General features: G+C 37.3%; 1 protein-coding gene across 1 annotated transcript in view; it reads right to left on the bottom strand.

Annotated features, from left to right (window-relative positions):
- PDE4D (phosphodiesterase 4D) overlaps positions 1–23,929 on the bottom strand; it is a 623,750-nt gene that overhangs the window by 537,022 nt on the left and 62,799 nt on the right. The window lies entirely within an intron of this gene.

The raw sequence follows: 23,929 nt of genomic DNA, 5'->3' as shown, positions 1-23,929 counted from the left end.
GCAAGTTGTACAACATCCATGCATAAGCCACTGCTTCAGTGTACAAAATCTGCCAACATTCTAAGATCCAGCAGAGCAGACATTTCATGTGTCACTAAATTATACAACATATACAGTTACCCTGAACCATGCAACAAGCATATCCATGAACTGTGTATGCTTTCCAGTCAATAAAAATGCTTCCCAACCCAAACAATTACAGAAGGTTACAGACTTCTGAGGCAGGGCTTTTTGCCACAGTTACTTATCTAGGTATCGGCAGTATTGTTTGTAATATTGAAATAAGCCTTATTGGGTATTTTTAGCCAGTTTCTCAATCTGAGGGGATCTGTTAACCTATATGCTATTCAGACCAGCAGATACATGCTAAATTTAGGGGAAGAAGGCCAGGTGCCTAAGGATGCTTAGACCAGTAGTTGGGTACTTTCATATATTTGCCAAAATTTGACAGACTGCTCTTTGTATTATAATAATAACTAAGCAAAAGCCCTAGAAACTGATGATGGCATGGCATGGCAGGTTTGAAAAGCAGCATTTGTCAGCCTCTAGGTAAGTGCATAGCAGTAATCATGAAAGAGTAGAGTTAAAGGGAAATTCATATGCTCCAGGATCAGCAGTTGAAAGATTTATATTCTCATCTGGGCAGGGTACATCTCTGCACACATTTTTTAACTTAGCTCTGTCCGCCAAAGATGAGGTAAAGTGCAATTTCTGACCAACGGAGCTGTTCCAGTAAAATCTCCTAATGTAGAATCAATCATACCAGCAAAATTACAGGTATGGCTTATTTCCCTCATAGGCCAGCACATCACTGATGCAACTTGAATGGATACCAGAAATATTTTCCTAGATTAGGCATCATCCACACTAGCATAGGTTTGCTAATGTAACGTACTGTTTTAAAATGACTAAGTTTTTGAGAATCTCTGAAGCCTACCTCTGCCAAAACAGAAAATCAACACCAGAATGTCAAATATATTCACAAAGATATACAGACATATAGATGTAGTTTCCTGCCCCCACAGGAGAACATCATGACCTGTGACAGATCTGAAAGTCTAGTTTTCCTTCCTAAGAAACCCATTCATCTCAATGCATGAGCAAGTCTCCAGCACACTACTTGAACTTTTGATTTGTTTTCTAAAAGTCTGCCACTTCCTTCAGATAAATAATAAATATTTGTTAATTAGCTATGTATTTAATTATTTATAGGCAGGATCCAGTAACAGAGAAGTAAAGCCAACTGTTGAGGAAACACTTAATTTTTTCCATATTTAGTTATGATACATGCAAATATTTTGTTGGTAGTTTTACAACAATGAAATAGAGGCCTAATTTGCAATTAGAACTGCAGATGCTACACTTCCTTGTGGTCCTGCTGGATGCCCTTCAGTGTAACCAAGTTATCCTCTGCCCCAGTATGATGGAATTATAGTTCCTTCCTCCCTGTCAATTAGCTTCACCAACCACTCAATAGTTATTTACAAAGGTGAAACTAATTCTGGCATTGATTTCATATTACTGGCCAGAGGCTACGCCCACAGATATATAGCTGGGACTAGTCTGGCAGTTCTTGGGGGCAAGTGCTGTCTGGCTTATGTACACCCTCACATTGCAACTGACAATATGCATCAGCCACTGTGGGTTACATTCATATCGGAGGCCACAAAAAATAAGTCCATTGGACTTGCAAGATGACCTGGTTGTCAGAAACATCAGAGACCACAAGAGATTGGTGGAAGAGAAAATTGATTTGAGTGGACTGCTGTTTATTAACTCAGAGACTGATGGTTTGGAATGGCGTCATACCTCCACCCAGAATGCCAGGCTGGCCAGGCTGCCGGGTGTGTATGAGGTGCCTAGCTCTCCAAGTCCTGGGTGCATTACTCATGTAATACTCCATTACTCATGTAATACTCCAAGTCCTGGGTGCAGCTCATGCTCAATGGAGGCAGGGAGTGAGGAGGGGGAGGAATCCTCTCCCCCAGGAGCCATGGCTCAAGTTTCTCCATTGCCAGCAACACAGATCCTGGCTAGCAGTGGAGATCTGCCAACCAAGGGTACACCAGCTGTGAAGGTCCCAGACAGAAATCCATCATGTCCCTGCTGTGGGCTTCAGACTCAGGAACTGACTGAACATCTAAGGGAGTGCATGGGAAGAGAAAGATCATATTCCAGCATTCCCTGGAATCTATTGAAAGAAACAAAAGCAACATGTGTATTCTTTCTGCATGTAGGTGACAGAGTATTTGAGAAACCTAAGAGTCACATCAGTAGATTTGAGAACACAGAGGAGGTGAGTAGTGAAGATTACCCACCAGACATTAATCAATTTGTGGGGGATTGCTATAGGCTTTCCATAATAGAATTTGCATTCTTAGAAAATGATCTTATTACAAATTATTCATATACTACTCATATACTATATCTTACATATGAATATACATAGGCATAGGTATGCATAGCCGTATCTATCTAAGATTTGTGGAAAGAAAAAGAATTTTCAGTGACAAGTCTTTTACTTGTCATCTTTACATAGAAATCTGCATAAAAGTATCCGCAAAAGAGGATCTTCACATTACTGTTTTTATTTAAAATAGCCACAGAATCAAATGGACACAAAAATAAATAAACCATTGCTTAATTCATTCCAGCAATGCTGAAAATAGGCACATGAGAAAAATATACATAGCTAATCAAACTAGTTAATGCATTTAGACAAAATTCACAGAAGTCACACAAAATGTCTGGGACTATGTATGAACCCAAGGTACGAGTTTTTGTTTTTAACTCAGGAATGCAGTGGCAGCACATTAAACAGCGGTCAATTATTTACTTCATGTATCAACAGACTTTCTCTCTTAAACACTTTCAGTCAAGTTTGTACAAACATCTGTAATGTACAAATCCATACCACAGCCAGAAAGCAGGATACTAGAGCTCTTGCAGAATGCAAGAGAAAAACAAAGGCTATTCATTGCTAGGATACAGTTTGAAGAGGTTACTTCTTGCCCAATGTACGGTTGATCAAGGATTCTGAAGAACATTCCCTGATCACTATTTCTCTATGGATGTAACACCTAGAATCATCACATGACATTACAAGAAGAAAGCTCACTCAACTAGTCGAGAAGCACTTCCAGCAGCCAGACTGGTGCAGTTTATGATAACACGGACATGAGTCATCCAGACAGATGCCCTACTTTCAGACCTTTAAAGTTTCCCAAGTTTTCATTTAAAGCAGCATGAAGCTTATTCCTGTTGACCATGAGGGATATGACCAAAACATTAGCCAAAGAAATAATGCAAACAGAAGGTATTCATAGTGGACTTCAAACAGAAGAACCATATATATACACTTTTATTTCATCATCATAATAATTAGGCCTCAATAATTGCTATTCATATAGAAACTGTTAAACACAAAAAAGATGGACAAAAAACTTTGTAACTTCATATTGAAGATTTCTCTGATATTTTTTAGCTTTTAAACAGTAGAGGATAATTCAAAGGCAAACACTTCTACTGAGTTGATAGCTCAATTACAAAACATTTTTACTTTTCTGAACAGGAGATTAAGAGATGACAAAATAAATAAAACCAACTTACTATTCATGTTGGTTCTAGCTGTATGTTTTTGCTACACTTTCAAGGTATTTGCATGGAGTAGAAGTCCATTGGGTAAAACAACGTATTCACACAAAGCAAAGCATTGTCATTCACTTCAGAAAATGCTAATAAGCTTAGGAAAAAAGTAGAATCATAGAATAATAGAATAATAGAATCATAGAATCATAAAGTCATAAAATCATAGAATCATAGAATGGTCTGGGTTGGAAGGCACCTTAAAGATCATCAAGTTCCAACCCTCCTGCGATGGGCAGGGACACCTCCCACTAGAACACGTTGCTCAAAGCCCCATCCAGCCTGGCCTTGAACACCTCCAGGGATGGGGCTTCTCTGGGCAACCTGTTCCAGTGCCTCACCACCCTCACAGTAAAGAATTTCTTCCTAATATCTAATCTAAATCTCTTTATTATATTAAATCTCTATTAAATCTCTTTAACAATTTAAAACTCTTCCCCCTCATCCAATCCACTCCCCGATAAAAAGTCACTCTCCATCTCTCCTGTAGGCCCCCTTATGTACTGGAAGGCCACTAGAAGGTCTCCCTGGAGCCTTCTCTTCTCTAGACTGAACAACCCCAACTCTCTTAGCCTTTCCTCAGAGGAGAGGTGCTCCAGTCCTCTGATGATCTTCATGGCCCTTCACTGGATCTGGTCCATGTCCTTCCTGTGCTGAGGACTCCAAATACCAGAGAAATACTCAAAGAAAAGCAATGAAAAACACCCAAATATGTGGCCAGACTTCTTCCAGTGTGAATCAGAAGATTCTAAAAGTAATTTAAAAAGGTTCTTGAAGCATCTAGGAGACTACTGTTGTTTGTATGTATCTTCACAGAAGCAGCATATTTTCTTTAAGAGCTATAGAACACCGTAAAATAATCCTTGCTGCTCAATTTAATGAACTTACACTCTTTCTGCTTGCCAGATAGCCTTCCATTCCCTTAATTTTATTTATTTTTCAAAAACATTGACTGAAATGTGCACAGGCATATATTGAACTAGCCAGGAAGCTCTTATGTTGTTTTAATATTTACAACACACTGGAATGTTTTATGCTTGTGCACAACAGCTACTCATCCACCCTCTACCAGGCATCTAAGAAACAGAAACTAAGGGGAAGACATTGTCTTCCACGAGGAGTTAACACTCTGCATGCCTATATATTGTACTTGCTTGCTCTTACATACATAATTTAAGTTTTTATACCTCAGATACTAAAACCTGAGCAAAGAGATTTCAATGTATGAATTCAGAATGAAGTGATTTTGCAGAGCAGACTGCTGGCACCTACCAAGATTATGGTACTACTTATTATTTCACTAAATCGGACTCTAAAGGCACCTGTGTCTGCATCAGAGCTGTATTTAATAAGATATAGCTCCAGGCTTAAGGTTTTTCTTCCTTCTGATTGACAACAATACAAATGTTACACTTTATCACTTGGAAGAATTCTTGATTTAGAAAGATTTTAAACAGTGATTTTGGTTGCCAATCACTGTCTAAAATTTTTCTATAAAAGGTGTAACAAGGACTTAAGATATGACTTACTCCCTGTTGCCACCCAACATCCGTATGCATGAGTGAGATGAAGAACTCATATTGTTTATCTCTCACATATCTCTGTTTCTGAGCAGTTCTGGGATGATAAGGTAGCCAAAAATCTTTCAATTAAAAAGACTGAGGGGAAAAAAGCACATCATCATAGAGGATTAGAGATTTCTTGAATGATCTGCCTGTCTCTCTGATCTGCTGTAAGAGACCTGGCACTTCTCTGAAAAAGTATGTTGTTTACAGATTTTAATCTCAGAGACAAGAAAAGCATGGTCCCTTTACAGCAACTGAGGATAAAAATCCAAAAGGCCTGAGCTTCTCTCTGCAGTGTATGACTCATTCAGTGCTCAGGACCAATTCTGGAACACTTTCATGTTGGCTTGTTTAATTTCAGTTGGAGTTGCTGTTTAGGGACATTGTTCTTCCCCAGCAGAAGAGCATACAAAAGAAAAAAAGCCAAAACAAAAGAGCAAAGACAATCCAATGAATCTGTTAAGCCACACTGATGAAATTTTCAAAAGCAACAGGCTGTGAAAGACCTAGACAACTGGAACAGATGTGAAAGAAAGGCAAAAGTATGAGGAGGAAAGAGGTCCCAAAATAGGAATACAATTAGATTCATCTTCTTCCGGAATACATGCTCAATTTTTATTCATCCCTCCTATGCAAAGCAAAACACTGTGTTTCTCTAGTTATTATAATTAAGTTGTACATATAGGGTATTATTGAGATATGAGAAATCTATAATTAAGAGAGACCTGTGCAAATAAATACTCAAATATTCAAAGACAAACGTAATCTATTATCATACTACTGGCCATTTATTTCCTTAACCACCTGGTAAAGAATAACCCAGAAATCAATCAAATGTGCCTAGGTGAACTAGCTTTTGCCTCCTTTCATTCAATATGGCATCTTTACTATATCACCTGCTTCACACTGTAGGCATTTTTCAAAACCATGGATTTCCTCAAAACAGAGAGAAACCAATTTAAATAATAAAATGCAAGGTAACGTTTCAGGCAAATTAGTCCCATTATTCTACAGAAAACAAATACTTAGAAACTGATACTGAAGACTAAATGACTCTGCCAAAAACTCAGGTATTTGAATTTATTTTAGAACAGTGGAACTTATACAGAATGTCATAATATCAAACAATGTGTATAACATCTCTGTTTATAAACATTTACACTGCTTTTAAAAAAGCATAATTAACAGGAATGTGAACATTCCACATTCTTTACATTGGGATAAACGCAGTGAAAGCAAAAATATGAATGTTGTACCAAAGAAAACATCAATACTAAATGCTACATCAGAAAAAAAAAGAAAAAAAAAGATACCAAAAAAACCTTACTTGTCTTATTCAACTGAAAAGCTAATTCTGCTTTCCTTACATTCTCCAAAGTTTAAAAACACTACTGTAAAAGCCAGTGCTTCAGAACTACAAGAGAGTTCCCTGGAGAATGTATTATATACAACATTAACATCTCTGAAGAATACAAAAAATAGCATTTAAACACGGCAAATAGACCAAATTAATTCATAAGTGTTTTGTATTTTAAATGCTTTTTTTGGAATTTCCTGTTACTACAATAACCTCTCCTGTTGTTAGCATGAATAATATGTAAACATTCTCTCTACTTGAGAAAATGGGAATTTTGACATTGACCCAGGTAATGTCAAGTTTTAATTTTCATGGAACAGACATGAACTATTGTCACACTTAGAGTAAACCATATTTTCAGACATTTTTCTTTAACTTTTCAAAGGGAAATAGTATTTACCATTATTCCCTTAAACAATAATGCCTCTGCAAGTATTAATCACAAATCCGGCAATCAGGTAACATGAATATTTTTACTGTCAGCCCTTAAGTACTGCACCTTTTTTTTAGAGATGCAAATTCCCAAGATGTTATTGAACAAAACTAAGCAATACTGGAGCATAACTTTCCTGTATACTTTCTCCAACGATTGAAATGTAGGTTATGAGCCTAACATTTCCGGAAATTTTTAAGATCTATGAAAGAAGAAGCATACTTCTATTTTCAGAAGTTCTTTGAGAAGGCATATGACTGTATTGATACAATGCAAGTATTGATGTCAGACAAGTCTGAGAACTCGCTGCTAGAAATGGCATTAATTACAGCTGTGTATTGGATAATGAAGATTAGCTAGAAGGATGATGGGCTTTCTTTTTAAAAAAAAAGGAGTAAAATTACAGTAGCAAGTCATAAAGCATAGAGAAATGCAAAGATATTCCCATCATCTGTTTCTTTCTTTGGATAAAATTACAAAGCCTGGTTTTCTGGAGACAGGGAATGTGATTTCAGCAGAATACAGCATGACCTCTAGGGGGACACTAAAGTCCACTTAGTGCCTTTTTTCTTTTTCCTTTTTTTTTTTTTAATAACTTCCATCCATCCAAAAGTAAGTGCCCAGCACTTACCCCAGAAAAATGCTTTAGAACAGAAAGGCAGACGTGAAAGCTGAGGAACTCAGTCAGGCATTGAGGCTGGGGACGGGGCATGAAGAGGCAATTTTGGATAAGAATATTTCCACTAAATATATTTTTCTTATGAATGTGCATTTGATAACTGCATTTATAAATTACAGACCGACTACTAGTATCTTATTCATCACGTTTATGTGTCAGCATTGAGGACTCACAACTAGAGACTTGGGCTGACAGTCCTACAGCTTGTATTAAGACTAAACAAAAGAATATAGTCCTTCCCAAAGTATGTGCAGCCCTATTAGATGTACCTAACTACCAAGTGTGACTACATGAAAACATGTGTGTTCACTGAGAAAAATCTCACCTTATTTTACAATCAAGTAACACTTTTCCTTTTTTTCTTAAACAATAAAAACTTTTTTTTTTTTTCAGTCTTTTTCTCATGCTAAAAACAGATCAAAGGAAGATAGAAAATATTGGAGAGTGTAAATAATGAAGTATTTTTTCTCTGGCTCTGCCTCTTCTGGCGGAGAGGAAATAAGAGTAGCATTAGATACCAACACTTTTGAAAATGTAATGCTAACTTCTACTTAAATAGAGCTTTAACTAAAAGAACCTCATCTTTCATTGCTAGGGAAGTCCTTTTCATAACAAAGTGAAACACGTTTGATAATGGGTTACATCAGACGATGTCTGGCCTGACGAATCAGACATACCTGGGAGCATTGTCTGTATGCCTATGCTACCTATGCTTGTAGCCTGCAACCAAAACATGAAGTTTAGCCTCACAACCAGTATGGCAGCACGTGTGCCGTGTATGGTACGTACACAGGACCAGCCTGCCTGCCCTGGCTTCCAGACTGTGGCCAGAGTCGAACAAGGCCAGGAACCACCCTGTGAACAGAACAGCAGAGGCCATTGTAGGTCCCTCACCACTCGCTCCCCTGCCCCGCCACCACTCAACTACCTTCTTTTTTAATGCAGGAAGGAGCAGGAGCAGCAGCAGTGGAGCCATCTAGTAGGAGGCAGCCGTGCATCTCGTGCTGCCCTGCGGGTCCCAGGGCTCTGCTGATCCATGGAGGGCTGGAGGTGCTGTGGGAGATGTGGTCAAGGAGAAAGGAGGCACTTTGCCCCAAGGGGTGCCCCTGTGAGGGGACTGCGGCCCATGGGAAACCTGCACTGGAGAGGGGACACCTTGCTGTGGGGACTGCACGCACGGCACACCAGGACCACCCCTGAGGGACAGTTGTCGTTCTCCCTCAGACATCTCTTTCATATCCGAAAGTGCCCTGGTCAGCCTGATGATTTCTCACCCTGAGCCGTCCCTGTCACTCTTCTGAACCCGCTCCATCCCATCGTACTTGGAAAGGCTTTCTTTTTTTTCACAAATGCTTTGAATATCACAGGTGCAGGGAATCCCATGTGTGTCTGGACACTGCACATGAGGGTGAGTAGCACCGAGGCCAGGCACTGCGAGTCCCAGATTCCTGCCCGGTGGATACCAACTGTTCTAATGAGGCTTTCTTTTTAACCAAGGAACTGACTTAACATAGCCGTAATACACTGCAAGTTCTCAACCATGCACATATCCTCCCAGAACTGAATGGATATTACATTTATTTAACAAAAATGGGTACACTTCAAGGTGTCTAACCAGGACCTCCTACACTGCTCAGCATACAGGTGTCATCATGCAGGCACGAACACACCAGCATAATGACAGCATCTCCTTTGTTTTCTCCTGTTTTCCACACACTTCCTAACATATCAGCTTCCTCTTTCACCTCTGAGCATTATGCTAACATATTGATACAATTGTTTACTTTTGCCGAAAGACCTCATTTCTACACAGCCATATTCAGTCAGAGCCCATCACGCAAATTTAAACTTGCCCCCCTCCCACCATGTGCATCACTTTACATTTCATTTTAGATTTAATCTGCTATTTTATCACATTCTGCAGTTTTGCAGTTTTACATAGGTGTCTTTAATGCCATGAATAGCTTAGTATCACCAAACTTTTTTTTTTTTCAAATCATTTTTAGTATACAGAAAAGCACAGAGCTCTGCTTCCTGGCACGCTCAGATTTCTGAGTTAGTAACTAATCTCTTTAATTCCTGGGCTCTTCTAAAAGTCGACAGTTCTGTTGATTGTCCTTATTCACTTTATTTGTGTATTTAATAGGCTGCTCTACTCTTACTTAGATCTGGGGCAGATCACTTGATGTCTCTTATTAAAAAAATATAAAAAATCTATCATAAGAGGCTTCGCAAGATCTCCTGTACTAAGCCTTTGCCAAATGTTCCTTTAATTCTAGTTGTGTCCTTCCAATGTTTCTAGCCACCATCATGATCTGGAACATGGTTTCTTAGCAGATTTTTATACCTTCTTGTCTTTGCTCCTACTGCCCTTTTTTTGGTTTTCGTCATTGCATTTTTATATGTAACTTCTCAGATTTTATAAAGTTTTGTAACTTCCTCATTTGGGCAAAATTTCAACTTTTTAAAGGACATCTTTTCAAGAACTGTCTTTATCCTACTGTTTTACCGTGTCAACCTTCTTTCACTTTGTAAACAACTGCAAACTATATGTTCACATTTCCCCAATTTTTTTTCTTGGACTTCTACCAAAAAAAAGTAATTTATTTTTATAGAAACATGTCCCTTTTCTTCTTTAATGTGTCTAATAATAATGGCACTGTTTCCTCTCTCCTTTCAAATTTCCCATTTGATAAAAATTTTCTAACTCTACTTTTCTTCAGAGATACAAAAATTACCTAGGGGAATGCATCATTTTGAAATGTGATTTTTCAGGACTATCTGCCTTCCCTTACTGCTGAATTTAAAAACCTCAGATAAAGCTCAACCTCAAAGGGTTTAAAACCTTAGTACAACATCTTGATATGTTACCTGCTTCCTTTGAGGTTGAAATAAATTCTGTCCCTCTAAAAAATAATTCTTCTGTTCTGGGAACATAGATCCCTCACATTTTTGTGCTGCTTTCTCACCCACATCATGCAACTTTGGCCCTCTGCTTCTTCCTGCAGTTCTGTATGCAATATGGGAGGCACTTGAGAGAATACCACAGCAGAGATGGAGTATTACTTGTACAACTTTTGAAATCTTTTTCTGGAAGTGTTCACGCTTTCCCCATCTCATCATATACTCATTTAAATAAAGGGTAGCAATAACACCATATCAGAATAACACAGACACCTTTTCTTTCTATTATAACTATATCTGTTAGAATTTACTGATGTAGTCTTAACACCTAAAATTTGTGTTTGATGCCTTAATTTAAAACTAGTGTATTTTCTGTATAAAGGTCAGCATATGCTATCCCCTTTTAAAATGTTTTAACCACTACAAGGCATCAACAATGCCTTAGAGCAGCCTTCCAATGCCTAATGGGGCCTAGAGGAGAGATGGGGAGGGACTCTTTATCAGGGAGTGGAGAGGTAAGATGAGGGGGAACAGTTTTAAACTGAAAGAGAGGAGATTTAGATTAGACATAAGGAAGAAATTCTTTATGGTGACGATGGTGAGACACTGGAACAAGCTGCAGATGCCCCATCCCTGGAAGTGTTCAAGGCCAGGCTGGATGGGGCTTTGAGTAACCTTTGAGTTATCCATGGCAGGGGCGTTGGAAATAGATGATCTTTAAGGCCCCTTCCAATCTTAACCATTCTATGATTCTAAATGGGGTTAAAGTGAATATGCTGGAAACCATCAAGGGACTTACAAACTTATTTGCAGTTGACATGGGGGTTGAAACTCGATGATCTTTAAGGTCCCTTCCAATTTGAAGCATTCTATGACTCTATGAATTGTTGGCTTTCCATCTTCCACCCATGCCATACATTCACATTATGACTTCACAGAGCAGCTCAGTGTCCCCTTTTGCATGCTATTTTTTGTTTCTTTTACAGGCGGTACTAACATTCACCTGTGCCTCACAGTAGTATAATTTTTTCATATTCTATGTTTTTCTAAAACCCATCATAATTTCCCTCCTTCTGTTCCCATTTGCTATGGCATATATTTCCTATTTTATACAGTTCAAGTTCATTAAAAATTAATCCTTGCACCCCGAGCTACTCAAATTTATGCTATTATCATTTTGTGGCATTTCCAGAGGAACAGGTCCAGACTGAAGTGGTAGCGAGGCACTCAGAATTTGGCTCCGTGTCAGAACATAAAACGCACCGCATACAAATGACTGTTTAGAGAGAGCTGCACGATCCAAGTGACAAACCCTTGAAACTTGCTATGCCAGGCTAACAGTTGTACCATTGAAAGCAGATGTTTGCAAGTATGAATTCTTCATACAGCTGAGAGCTGGGAACAGATGAAGAGATTTGTAAATAGAAATACAACCTTAAAGTATGATAATTTTCTGCTTCATATTTTTGAGAGAAATTTTGCCATGGAAGCAACAGAGTAAAATCAAAGTTGTCAAATCTAAAAGCAAATTGAGAGAACAACCTTGTTGGCTATGATTTTAATACTATTTTGTCTAGTAGTGAACCACGTAATTACGAGACCTTGTACACTAGACAGACTCTTAAACATGTTTGCTCCAGGGAAACCTCCTGCTTTATATTCCTGTCATATGCCAATGACTGTCAAGGTCAAATTGTTAATCCCCAGTTTGTGAACGCTAAACATAGAAATACTAGTGCAAAGGATCTTGACTATCATAAAATAAGATACACATGTATTTTTGATGATCTGCCATCATTTATTTAAATTATACCAAAAATAAGAAACATGTTATGCTGAAATTACTTGAGATGAAAATGAGCTGTCCTCAGGTTTCACAAACCTGAATTTGAAAGGTTATTATTTTATAAGTTTAGACTGAGAAGGTTTACAAAGTGCAAGTTTATGTCATTCTTCCTTTGGTTGAATTTAATTGAAGGAGATTGGAGCTAAAGATTAATTTGTTCAAACTGCTGTTCAATATTTCAAAAATATACATATTTTTAATAGAAATACTAGATTTTTATTACATAAAAATTTAATTTACTTTTTATTATGCTTACAGTCTGTCAATGGAAGACAACTTCCATATGGAAGAGGAGTTAATATGATCTAAAAAAGAAACAGAAGAATCTTCACAGAGTAGCTAAAATACATTTTTTGAATACAAAAGCAATCAATTTGCTACAGAAAAAAAAATTGATTAAAAGTATTTGAATGAAGTGTAAAAGTAAAGTGTAAATAAAAAACACAAATGAGAAATCCAAGAAGAAATTTTGTCTAAGATCAAAGAGTAGTCTAGTATTTTGGTTTTTCCTATGTTTTTGTATTCAGCTGGACCGCAGCTTTCACAGATACAATCAGCACTGGCTTCATGATATCTCAATTTTTATCAACTCCAGTGCTGCAGATAAGATTTGTCTTAGCTCAAGATAAACTCCAGGACAAGCATTTGACTTTGGATATAGAAAAGATATGTCTAAAGCTTTATCTCTGCAGTCCCAGGAAAGGATGAAACACCTTTTATTTGATTGAATTTTTCTCCCTTGTCTTTTCTGGCAGAAGGCAGCAAGCAACTGAGAAACATACAGAGGGCTCAGTTTTGCCGTTTCGTAGTTATAAAACCTTACTGCTTCTTTTGGAATTTGGATTCTGGGAACAAAGTGAAAATGATTCCATGTATAAGGTATACCAAAATACTCACAGAAGCCATGAGAAATCAAAACCACCACAGAAATTAAAGGAAAAGGAGGCCTGCAAGTTGCCTACTTGTTATCAAAAGAAGGAAGGAAGGAGTATAGAGAAAATGCGTGCTGAGTTAACTTGCCAGAAGACTTCAAGGTCCTTAATTTCAGCACTGAAAAATCCTTGTTAACTACAAGTTATGTGTCCAGATTTCCTATACAGTACATGTTAAGAAAGTAAAATATGATCTGCCACTAAGTAGCCAACCAAGATAACCAAGGGAAAAAAAAAAACCAAAACCAAACTGGAGTCAATTTGAAAGACAATGCACCTCACAGCCAGAAAAACCTTCCCTGAACTTCGGATTAATGTGGAGGATGATACCTCCTCTTAAATGGAAGTGCCCATGGTCTTTTCTAGTTATCTTTGTTATTCAAAAGTCTAAGTGCTCCTGGAGCTCTAGGAGATGCTCTGGGCTGAGCTTCACCCCCTGCCCACTTTGAAAGAGAGATTTGAATATGCATTTTCCAGTTCACAAAGGAGTGCTGTGTGTGACACAGGATGCATGTTTCATGGCTTCTGAGGTGGATTTCTCTTCTGGAGCTGCACAAATTGATATAACCAAGAGTCTAAAGGAGAAGAGAATTGGTGCTCTGTCCTTGAAGTACCCTATTACTTTCTGCTGATGTTTCAAGATTAGACTAAATTTAGGAACAATATCATGAGTGCACACCAAAGAATAGCAGTTAATTAAGCTAGTATTTAAAATAGCATGATATGTGCTCTAGATAAATTCTGAGGCTGGAGTAACCTAACCTTATCAGTTGAGCCTTCAATGAGCAAACGAAATTCCCTTAATTCCACTGCAGGGTAAGAATATGCACTGTAATTTTTAGAAGCTGAGATTCAGCATGTATACATGCACTGGCTTACAGTGAAAGAGCTTGGTCACCAGTCCATAATAATAGAATGATTATTAGATTAATCCCCACAAGCAAGACACCAGAGAAATGTTGCACATGAAAATCTAAGCATGAAGAGTATTAACTGCCAAAGTCTTCAATGGTGCCTGTTTATAGTACAAAGCACCAGTAGCAGTTTTTCAGACACTGACACTTGTGAAATTTAGATACCTCCATAGATACCAACAGAGAACAGAAGATTTGAGGATCTGCATTTCAGGCACTAGGCATTTATATACAGACCCTGTTTCAAGAGTAATGAACCTGGCATTTACATACTGAGGGCTTAAATTTCTTCCCCAGGTTTGACAGTAGCGATACTACTAAATTGTTTCTGTCCAAAGTTCAAACAATTGTTAGAAATACTGAAACAAGGCAGGGAACATGACATAAATGCAAATAGCAGAATGCAGTCACAACAAACAGTACAATTACTATTAGGTATATATACATGATGGTGCTGTTATTTCTCTAAGCTTCTGCTTTTAACCGACTATGTTCCCAACTGAGCTGTGGCTACAGCAATAACCTGGATGATCACACACAGAGAGCATGGCCTGGCCCACTGAGCCAGGACTTTACCAGCTGGTTAAACCTGCTGCACTGTGTGCATGGCAAAGATCTTGCCACTCACTGTGTCCTTGACATTTCAGAACTGTGCATTTTTCCCAGAAGAGAGAAATAGCTTATGTTTAAGGTTCATTAGGATTATGATGAATCTGAGATACTGCAGAACAGTACGTAAGAAACCCAAGCATGTTTGTGCGTAAAAGCCATCTCATGGCTGCATAATGAAATAATAGGAAATTATGACAGCAAATCTACATCAGGCTCAAACCTGTATTTATTTTCTAGTTCTAGAAACCTAGGTACTTACAGTGCCAATAAGGGGATCTTTAGAAAGTAAATAAGCTTAATTGCACATCTTTAACATTATTCATTAAATGTCTGTTGCTCAGTACTAGAAGAAATCATCCTGGTGCAATTACAAAACTGAACTTTAAATCCGAAAGTGTAGGGTTTCATATTAATTTCTATATTATGCTTTCATATTCAAAGAATAACCAATTTTTTTTAGTTCTTCCACCATTCACAATAATAAGATTTATTCTTTCTTGTAATTTCTCATTAAACATCAAGTTCTGCCTCAAGGACTGTGTTACAAACCACTGTTACAGTAATTATTACAGTGCACTAAAAATTCTGCTTTCATGGGCAGTCTTCATGTCAGGCAATAAAACATCATCATCTTACAAAACCAATACTGACTGCCTATTTTTTCCACTATTTAGCAATAAATTGTAGGCCCAGGCAGTGTAACAAAGATCTACAGTTGTTTGGTTTTTTTTTAAATTGGATGGCCATGTTAACCACTGCAATCTACAGTTTTAACCAAAAACTAGTTTTGAATCCTACTGCTTTCTTTTTTGAGAGCTCAGTCTGGAAACAGATGTGTGAGGCATGTCATATTTTTATATGTTTTCATATATAGACATACACACATACTTTTGCCTGTACAAAAATACACACATTTTGCTATATTTATGTTGAGTGGGAGACAGAATTCTGAAATACAAACACAGATCTCATGCTATTTAATTAGAATGTGACTAAGATAATTTGTGTGACTATGACTTCATGAAGCATTTAAAAAGAGGACATAAAAATCAGCAATACTTATACCCAGAAGGGATTTAATTCACAACTCAAGCAAAATACATGAAGGTGAGAAAGCATCTGATACCATATAATGCAGAAGAAAATCTTATCCCAACTAAATAAGAGAATCTGCATTGATCAGAGCTTCTGAATGGATAATCATGTATATTTAGATTTAAAAGCCTGGGAATCAAAAATTGCTTAAAATCTTTTCAGTACGCTGTTTCTGTCGCAAAACACAGACGGTATATGGCATATTCACTTTAACAATTCAGACAAAAATCTTCATAATATGTCTATTTCTTCCTAGGCCATAAAGTCATCATGTTAATAAGTTAAAAGCAGAAGGGATAACAATTATCAAAATCTGCAGTATTAGAAATGTTAAACATGAACCCGTACAGACTGGTTAGGAAATGGTTTTTCTTTGTTTCTTCCTCTCCTTCTCCTCAAAACATACATACCCGCAATCCAACCAGAGAAGATAAACAAGGTACATCTTATAGAAAGATATTATTGGAAACCAGAAATCTAATGCTGTCTCAACAACTTAAAATGAAGTTAGATATTTGAGGCTTTTTTTGTCCACTTTCTTCACATTTCTTCCTCGTTATTTCAAGAAATAACTTAAGTGGTATACTTTAATTCAACCCTAAAATGTACAATAAAAGAGAAAAAATATCAAGGTTTACAGAGGAGAGATTGCCATCAAAAGGAAATGTTATTCTCTAACTGCTGTAATTTACAGACAGATTTCAAATTAGATGCATACTTAAATCCAAGAAAAGCATTCCTTAAAACATTATAAATATTTCTGACCTTTAAATTTAAAGTATATGAATATGTATATCTTGGTACAGAAACAACCAAATTACATAGAAAATCTCACAGCAAAGTGGATTCAACATTGCCAAGTACATTTAAAGCACAGAGGATAATTTTTCCCAAATGTAAATACCACGTGTCCATCCCTACTTAATGCTCTGCCTTCCTTTCCTGTGCAACATCAAGTTACACTACAATATCCTATGTGAAGTTTGACATTTTGGGGACAACGTAAATAGCTTCATTTATTTTCATGTTGTGATTCACTAAACCTACTGTTAGTTTGTGTCTTTGCTGCTGTTCCCATTTCTTGTTAAATTGCCACAACTTAATTTTTCCGAAACTTGCCGTTTGAGAAATTAAATTTACCAACCTGCTTACTGCACTGAATTCTGGAGTCTGGCTTGATAGGTCTGGTTTAATTGTCCTCTGACCTTCCCTTCTTTTCATCAGGTTCAAGAATTTACCCTCCGTTTTCACATTCTCAAGGAAATCCCACTACTTAGACACTGGAACAGGCTGCCGAGAGAGGTCGTGGAGTCCCTTTCTCTGGAGATCTTCAAGACCCACTTGGATGCAGTCCTGAATAATGTGCTCTAGGTAATCCTGCTTAGCAGGGGAGTTGAACTAGATGATCTCTAGAGGTCCCTTCCTACTCTGACAATTCCGGGAAACCATGACTCCATGACAGTTCCCGTTTGAGCTGTGTTTCATCTTTCTGAACCAAGAAGCTGTAACAAAATCACTGGGAATCTAATCGACAGTTAATATACTGTTGTATTATTTCCTCAAAAGATTTCTGGGAAAACCTTCCTACTGCAGTATCCAGTGCTTTGATTTAGTCTGTAGTTGCTCACAGGGAGCACTGTCTACCTGTCCTCCCAAGTTTGGTAACATACCATGCAGCATCAACACAATAGCGCCTCTGATTTCTTCTCCTCTAAAATATTGTCTACAGACTTTCAGCATATTCCATTCCTTATGCATTCTGGATTCCAGATCAAGCATGTACCTCTTTGATTTAGAGAGCAACACATGTATGCCCTTGTATCTGTCTCTCCTTTTCTAGTAATATTCCAGTCAAATAAATTATTCCACAAGTCTCTGTTACACTAATTAAGTCATAATGTCAATAGTGCATTAAGAATTTCATCTCCTCTGGCTTGTTTCTTATTCTTCCTGTATAACATTCAGGCTGACTAAAAGGAAAAAAAGTAACAGACTAAGACAGACAAGAATACAACAAGTGGACAATGGCCTTAATGATAAGGATTTCACAAATTTTCCTTTAAGAGCTAAAGATTTTTTAAAGCAGATTCCAGTTTCTCTTTCCTTCATAGTAAACTTCTGTCTGGGGCCTGCCAAAGCATCTTTCCATGTCTGGCTTACAGCTGTGTAACAGGATAAGTTCCTAGAACTGATAAATTTTAATGACAGCTAGCAGCTGCCAGTCAAAATAAAGTTTCTTCAAAGGGGCTGTTCTTGCATCTGCACAATTGAATGACACTAGGAACATCAATCCTTGTATCTATGTTCAACCTGTGCCATGAAGAACAACAGAGATGAATTAATGATTTTTGAGCAATTAGAAGCCAATAGAGAAAAGTTCTTTGCTCCTTCTCTGTGATCCACAAGTCGGAGTCAGTTTACCGTGTCAATTCTCTGCCGAGATTAAACAAGCCAAAAGTATATAAGCAACTCAAAGGCATAACTCTACTATGCACAGTGCATGATTAACAAAGAAAACAAAACCAAACCATTTTTATTTCATTGCTAATGTCCTCTCTTAGTAGATCTTCAGGGATTCTGTAGCGTAGGAGTTAGAAATATGATCATATACAAAGTACAGCAAGTGCTGCTGCAGGTAGAACACAAGGTGGTTGAAAAATTAGAAAAATAGCTTATGATTTAACACATAAGGGAAAAGTGAAAAAAAATGATTTCTATCCTCCTTCTCTCACAAAAACTATTAAGACTTCTTGAATACATACTGAAATACTTATCTAAAATGCCATTTCTCAGAAATGGTACATGTTAATGAGTGCTTTGATGATTCCTTTAGAATCATAGAATCATAGAATTATTTAGGTTGGAAGGGACCTTTAAGATCATCTAGTCCAACCATCAACATAACGATGACAAAACAAAAATGTTGCAAATCCTTTTATAAATATCCAGTCTTCTATCTGCAAACTGTGATTACTGCATTTGCACAGAGGAGGTAGACAAAATTTCACAGATTATTTCATTGAAGAAAAAGAAAACCTTTATAATAGCATTGGGGTTTTTTTCCTCTGGTGCAGCCCCAACTATTCTTGAGGGAGGGAGATGTGAAAGATCCCCTTCTCTTAGCTCATCAGAAATAAGCAAATCTCAGTATCTTTCCTAGAGATCTAACTCTCCACTGGAAAAAGGGCCTGGAAACATTTTCCACCCCTTATTTAGCACTCTGTGCTTTCTCTGGGACCACGTTACAAATGCTACTTTGGTATGTCAATATCTCTTTCTAGCCCTGTGCTCTGCTGTTTTCCCCTGGTTTTCCTCAAAAACAACAGCCCCTTTGCTTCTTTCGCGGTCAGAGTAATTTCTCAGCTTCCACAGCCCATCTGCAGGGAGACCTGTAAGGCAGTGGCCTCCACTGATTAAGTGACTATTGGACAAAGAGGTGGTTCTCTGTCCCTCACGGACAATGTAGCTGCTATACCCAGGACACTAACCAGGTACTGCTCAGGACAGAAATCTTGCAGGAGATGACTAAGACCCACTTATTGCCCTTGTGTTTTCAGGCACCTTTAAAAAAGATTTTTTTTCGTGTTTTTGTTTCTCTGTTCTCACAGAATGTGCTTGGCTGAACTTCCCCCCAAGATAGACATAGTATCATAGAATCATCTACGTTGGAAGGGACCTTTAAGATCGAGTGCAACTATCAACCTAACACTGCCAAAACCATCACTAAACCATATCACAAATCACTTCATCTACTCATCTTTTAAATACCTCCAGGGATGGCAATTCCACCACTTCCCTGGGCAGCCTGTTCCAATGATTGATAACCCTTTCTTTGAAGACATTTTTCCTAATACCCAATCTAAACCTCCCCTGGTGTAACATTAGGCCATTTCCTCTTTACCTATCCCTTGTTACTTGGGAGAAGTAACAAGACCAACCTCACCTCTGTACAACCTCCTTCCAGGTAGTTGTAGAGAGCAATAAGGTCTCCCCTCAGCCTCCTTTTTTCCAAACTAAACAACCCCAGTTCCCTCAGCTGCTCCTCATAAGACTTGTGCTCTAGACCCTTCACCAGCATGTTATAGACAAGAATATGGTTTTTACAAGTCCCTGTCCTAACCTTTACCTAACCTTTACATATCTGACCATGATAGCACATCTGGAAAGATTATAAAGGTACATGATTTGGGAGTAAAAGTAAACCCACTCCAGATGTACAAGTCTGAAAATCCCTAAGAAAAAAAAAAACAACCAACCAACCAGAAGTAAAAAAACCCAAACCACTACCAACGAAAATATAAACCCACCACCCCACACCCTGCAGATGCTTCTTTAGAAGTAAAATACAACTCAAATCCAATTCCACTTGGATCTATGTCACCACACAGTTTGTCTAATCAGGCCAGCTTCCCCACTGCATACCAAAAACTTCTTCCAGGCATCACTAACTGGTCTGGACATGGTTCAGGCCATAGTTCAGGCAAGGAGCAAGACCGGAAATTATTCACACATGGATTCTTGCAAACACAAATCTCATTCAGAAAAACCCGAAACCATGCAGATGCAGGTATATCTTCCCAGAGTACTAATTTTACAGCACAGCCTGATCAATACTATTGTGTCTTTATCCTGATTGAGAAAAGTATGTCTTGCATCTAATCGACTGCCAGCTTTGGTCCTCACATCGCCTGATTGAAGAAGGTTTAAGTAGTTATTTTAAATAAATGTCTTTAAATTCAGATAATCCATCTGTTTTCACATGATTAATAGTAACTAGCAGTTCAAATGGATATTTACTAGGGTGAGTTAGAAACGGAGTTTAGCTAAGCTAAGGAATCAAGAGTTGCTCAAAGTGTCTGACCTGCTTTAATTAAATTAATTCATATCTGTCTGTACTCAAGGCCTTTATCTAGTAACCTATCTATCACCAGCCAAAGGAAATGACAGCCAAAATTACTTTCTCAGGGATATGTGCAGACAGAGCTTATATTGATTGTTACCAACATGAGAGTGGACAGTCAGCCATTCCCCTATGCATGCAAGATGCCAGTAAAGGTTCTGACAAGAAGAAGAGAAAGCCAAGGTGCTGGGAATGGTGTTTATGGTAGAGGTAGACACACACTTGTAAAGTAAATGGAAACTGGCTTGCAGCCTAGAGTTCTTAGTTGCAGCAGTGGGGTAGAATTTACAAAACCCTAAAGACAGGTAAGTTGTGGCTATCTACACACGCCTATACTGAGGCAAAGTAAAACAAATGGCCATGAATCAGCACTGAAAGCTATGCCAGTTGTTTTACTTTTTGCCCTGAAAGGGGTAGGAGCTGTTACTGTGTTACTAGTTACCCCAACCATAAGAAAAAATGTTATTTTCTTATGCTACCTCAATAAAATCCAGAATCTGACATCTGTGTCCTGCATCTTAAGGTAATGAATGGAAAAGATGAATGTCCATTATAAATAGGCTTAGCATGAATGTTTTTGCATAAGGTTATAACCAAACAAACTGATTCTGTGGTAAAAATTTAAAAGTACAAGGATCGTGACATAATCAGATTAAAAGTCCATGTAACCTAATCTTTTTGTTTTTCACAGTAGCAAACACCAGATGCCCATGGAAGAGCAGAAGAACACAGCAAGAGCACAGGTGATGTTTTCCTTGCATAATCTCCCACACTCTGTTGACTTCCAGTTCAGGGACACCATGAGCCAAAGCAATGTCCTTGTATTCTATTGCCTTTGATACATTTGTTTATCATGAATTAAGTCGGCTGAAACCTATATAAACTGCATCAGCTAGAAAATAACTTTCAGATATATTCATGCTTTTCACGTAAGTGCATTTCAACTTCAAAGAAACAATAACCACACACACTAGAATAGGTCCCTTTTTATATTCCAAGCTATAAGTGTTTATTTTGCTACAATGTATATCACTTTACAGTGCACAGATGAATAAAATATAAATGTCACCTATTTAAATTTATAGATTATAAAAATAACTGCTAAATTTCAATTGCAAAGACTTTGCTTCTGCTGAAGAGAGAAAACAAAATTACCCTGGCTTTTTTTTAATACACCAGTGTTTTGGCTAAACTTATAGACTATATTTCCCTTTTATATCAAAAAATGTCTAGAAAAAAAAGGAAGAATAAGCATGTAACCCCATACCATTATCATCATCGTCAAAAAAGTTATTTCTTGAAGCAGAATTAAAGTAATTTATTTTTTATATCTTCTTAGTGATGGGTTAACATAAGATAGAACAAGCAAAGTAACTAAATCTTTGGGTAAAAAGGGAAAAATATGTGATGAAGTAAATGTTGCATGTAAATTTTTCTACAGTCAGCCAAATGTTCAAATAATCATTATTCTTTTTTACACAATTTAGACTGATAAATAAATGTCATGTTATATTGTAGGCTGTAAGAATCTAAAGAGACTGTACTGTAAAAATGCTCTCCCTAAGCCTATTTGTAAGACAGAATCTGAGTAATATAGTAGAGAGAGTAAGAGGCTGGTAATGGCAAATCATTAAATTTTTTCAGCTGAAAGGCTTTTCGAATACATCATGTCTTTTACTCCCTAGAAAAAGAGGTCTACTTGCTTGATGTAGAGTAAAGAGAAGGAGAACGCACTGAGGATTTGATATTTGCCTTTGAAGAAACTTTTAATATTTTTCATGAAACTGCATCTTTCTTCAGTCTTCTCTCTTTGTAAGAGTTTTCTCATTATTGAAATGAAGGGATAAAATCAGCAATGTACCACCTTGAGAATGGCTAGAGACACACAATCATTGTAAGAAAAGTGTTAATCTGATAGAGTCTGTCAAAAGCAAATAGGAAAGCCTATCTGTGTCTCTCAACTTGGTAAATTTCAAGTGGCCATGACAAAAATAAGTCAACAATTCAAAAATTAATGCTGAAGTTGTTAAACATTTCCTTGTAGGAGTAAAAGCAGATAAATCAAACCCAGAAAATAAAAGTGAACAATACCAAGTTAACGAATAGAAATGGAACTATTGTGCTGACAGAAACAGGTGAAACACAACTGTAAGATGACACTCATTAAAAAAAACCAAACAGGAAAAGCCTGACAGTTCTATGCATTTTTAGAAGACCAACATAGTATTGCAGGCTTACAAAATGTTGGGCACCATGTGAACCAATTACGACAACAGACAAGAGAAAAAAAACAAACCACAGAATGCGTTGTGATTGAAGAACTACAAAAAATAAAGTTGATCTTTCTAACATGAAGTGTGTTAAACCAAGTCTTCATTCTGCACTGCTTGTTTTGATGATAAATTTGAGTATATAGCAATATAAGAAATTCTAACCTTCAATTAATTTCAAAATCACACTTTTATTTTAAAAAACAGATGCTGAGTGTTAATATATGACCACATGACCACTCGTGACCACATGAAGTCTTCTAACAGCACTCTAATATACACCCCCTTTTTCTACTTCTAATTTAAAATGGCTTGGATCAATTACAAAATTTGAAATAATCACTGTGATCAGAATTAATTGCCTGCATAATCCAGCCTAAATGATTGCCCAGATTTCGTTGTCATTTGAATGACAAGATGTGTTCTTGAATCATCCAACGTTGATTAAAAATGTTGCCACAATGAAGACTCTGTGTCAATCTTAACCAGTTCTGTGACTGACTACACTCAAATTTAAAAAAAAAAAAAGTACCTCAATGATCTGAATTTGTCTTGCTTCAATGTTCAGCCATTTAGTCCTGTCCAACTTTCAGTCCTCTTTAATCAGTCTGACTGAACTCCTTGAGCCCTTTCATAACAAGTCATATTGCCTGAGCATTTTCTAATTTTTCATACTTCTTCAGCCCCCGTAACTCAACACAGCACTCCAGTAACAGTTTGCACCAGTTGCAAATTGAAAGTTAAATTGAATTACGAGGCTTGTTCTTGCATTGGCCA

This window comes from Calidris pugnax, unplaced genomic scaffold (genome assembly GCF_001431845.1).
Source record: "Calidris pugnax isolate Ruff unplaced genomic scaffold, ASM143184v1 scaffold273, whole genome shotgun sequence".
In the NCBI taxonomy this organism is placed as follows: Eukaryota; Metazoa; Chordata; class Aves; order Charadriiformes; family Scolopacidae; genus Calidris; species Calidris pugnax.
Note: the sequence above shows the minus strand (reverse complement) of the source record. Positions and strands in the feature narration are given on the sequence as shown.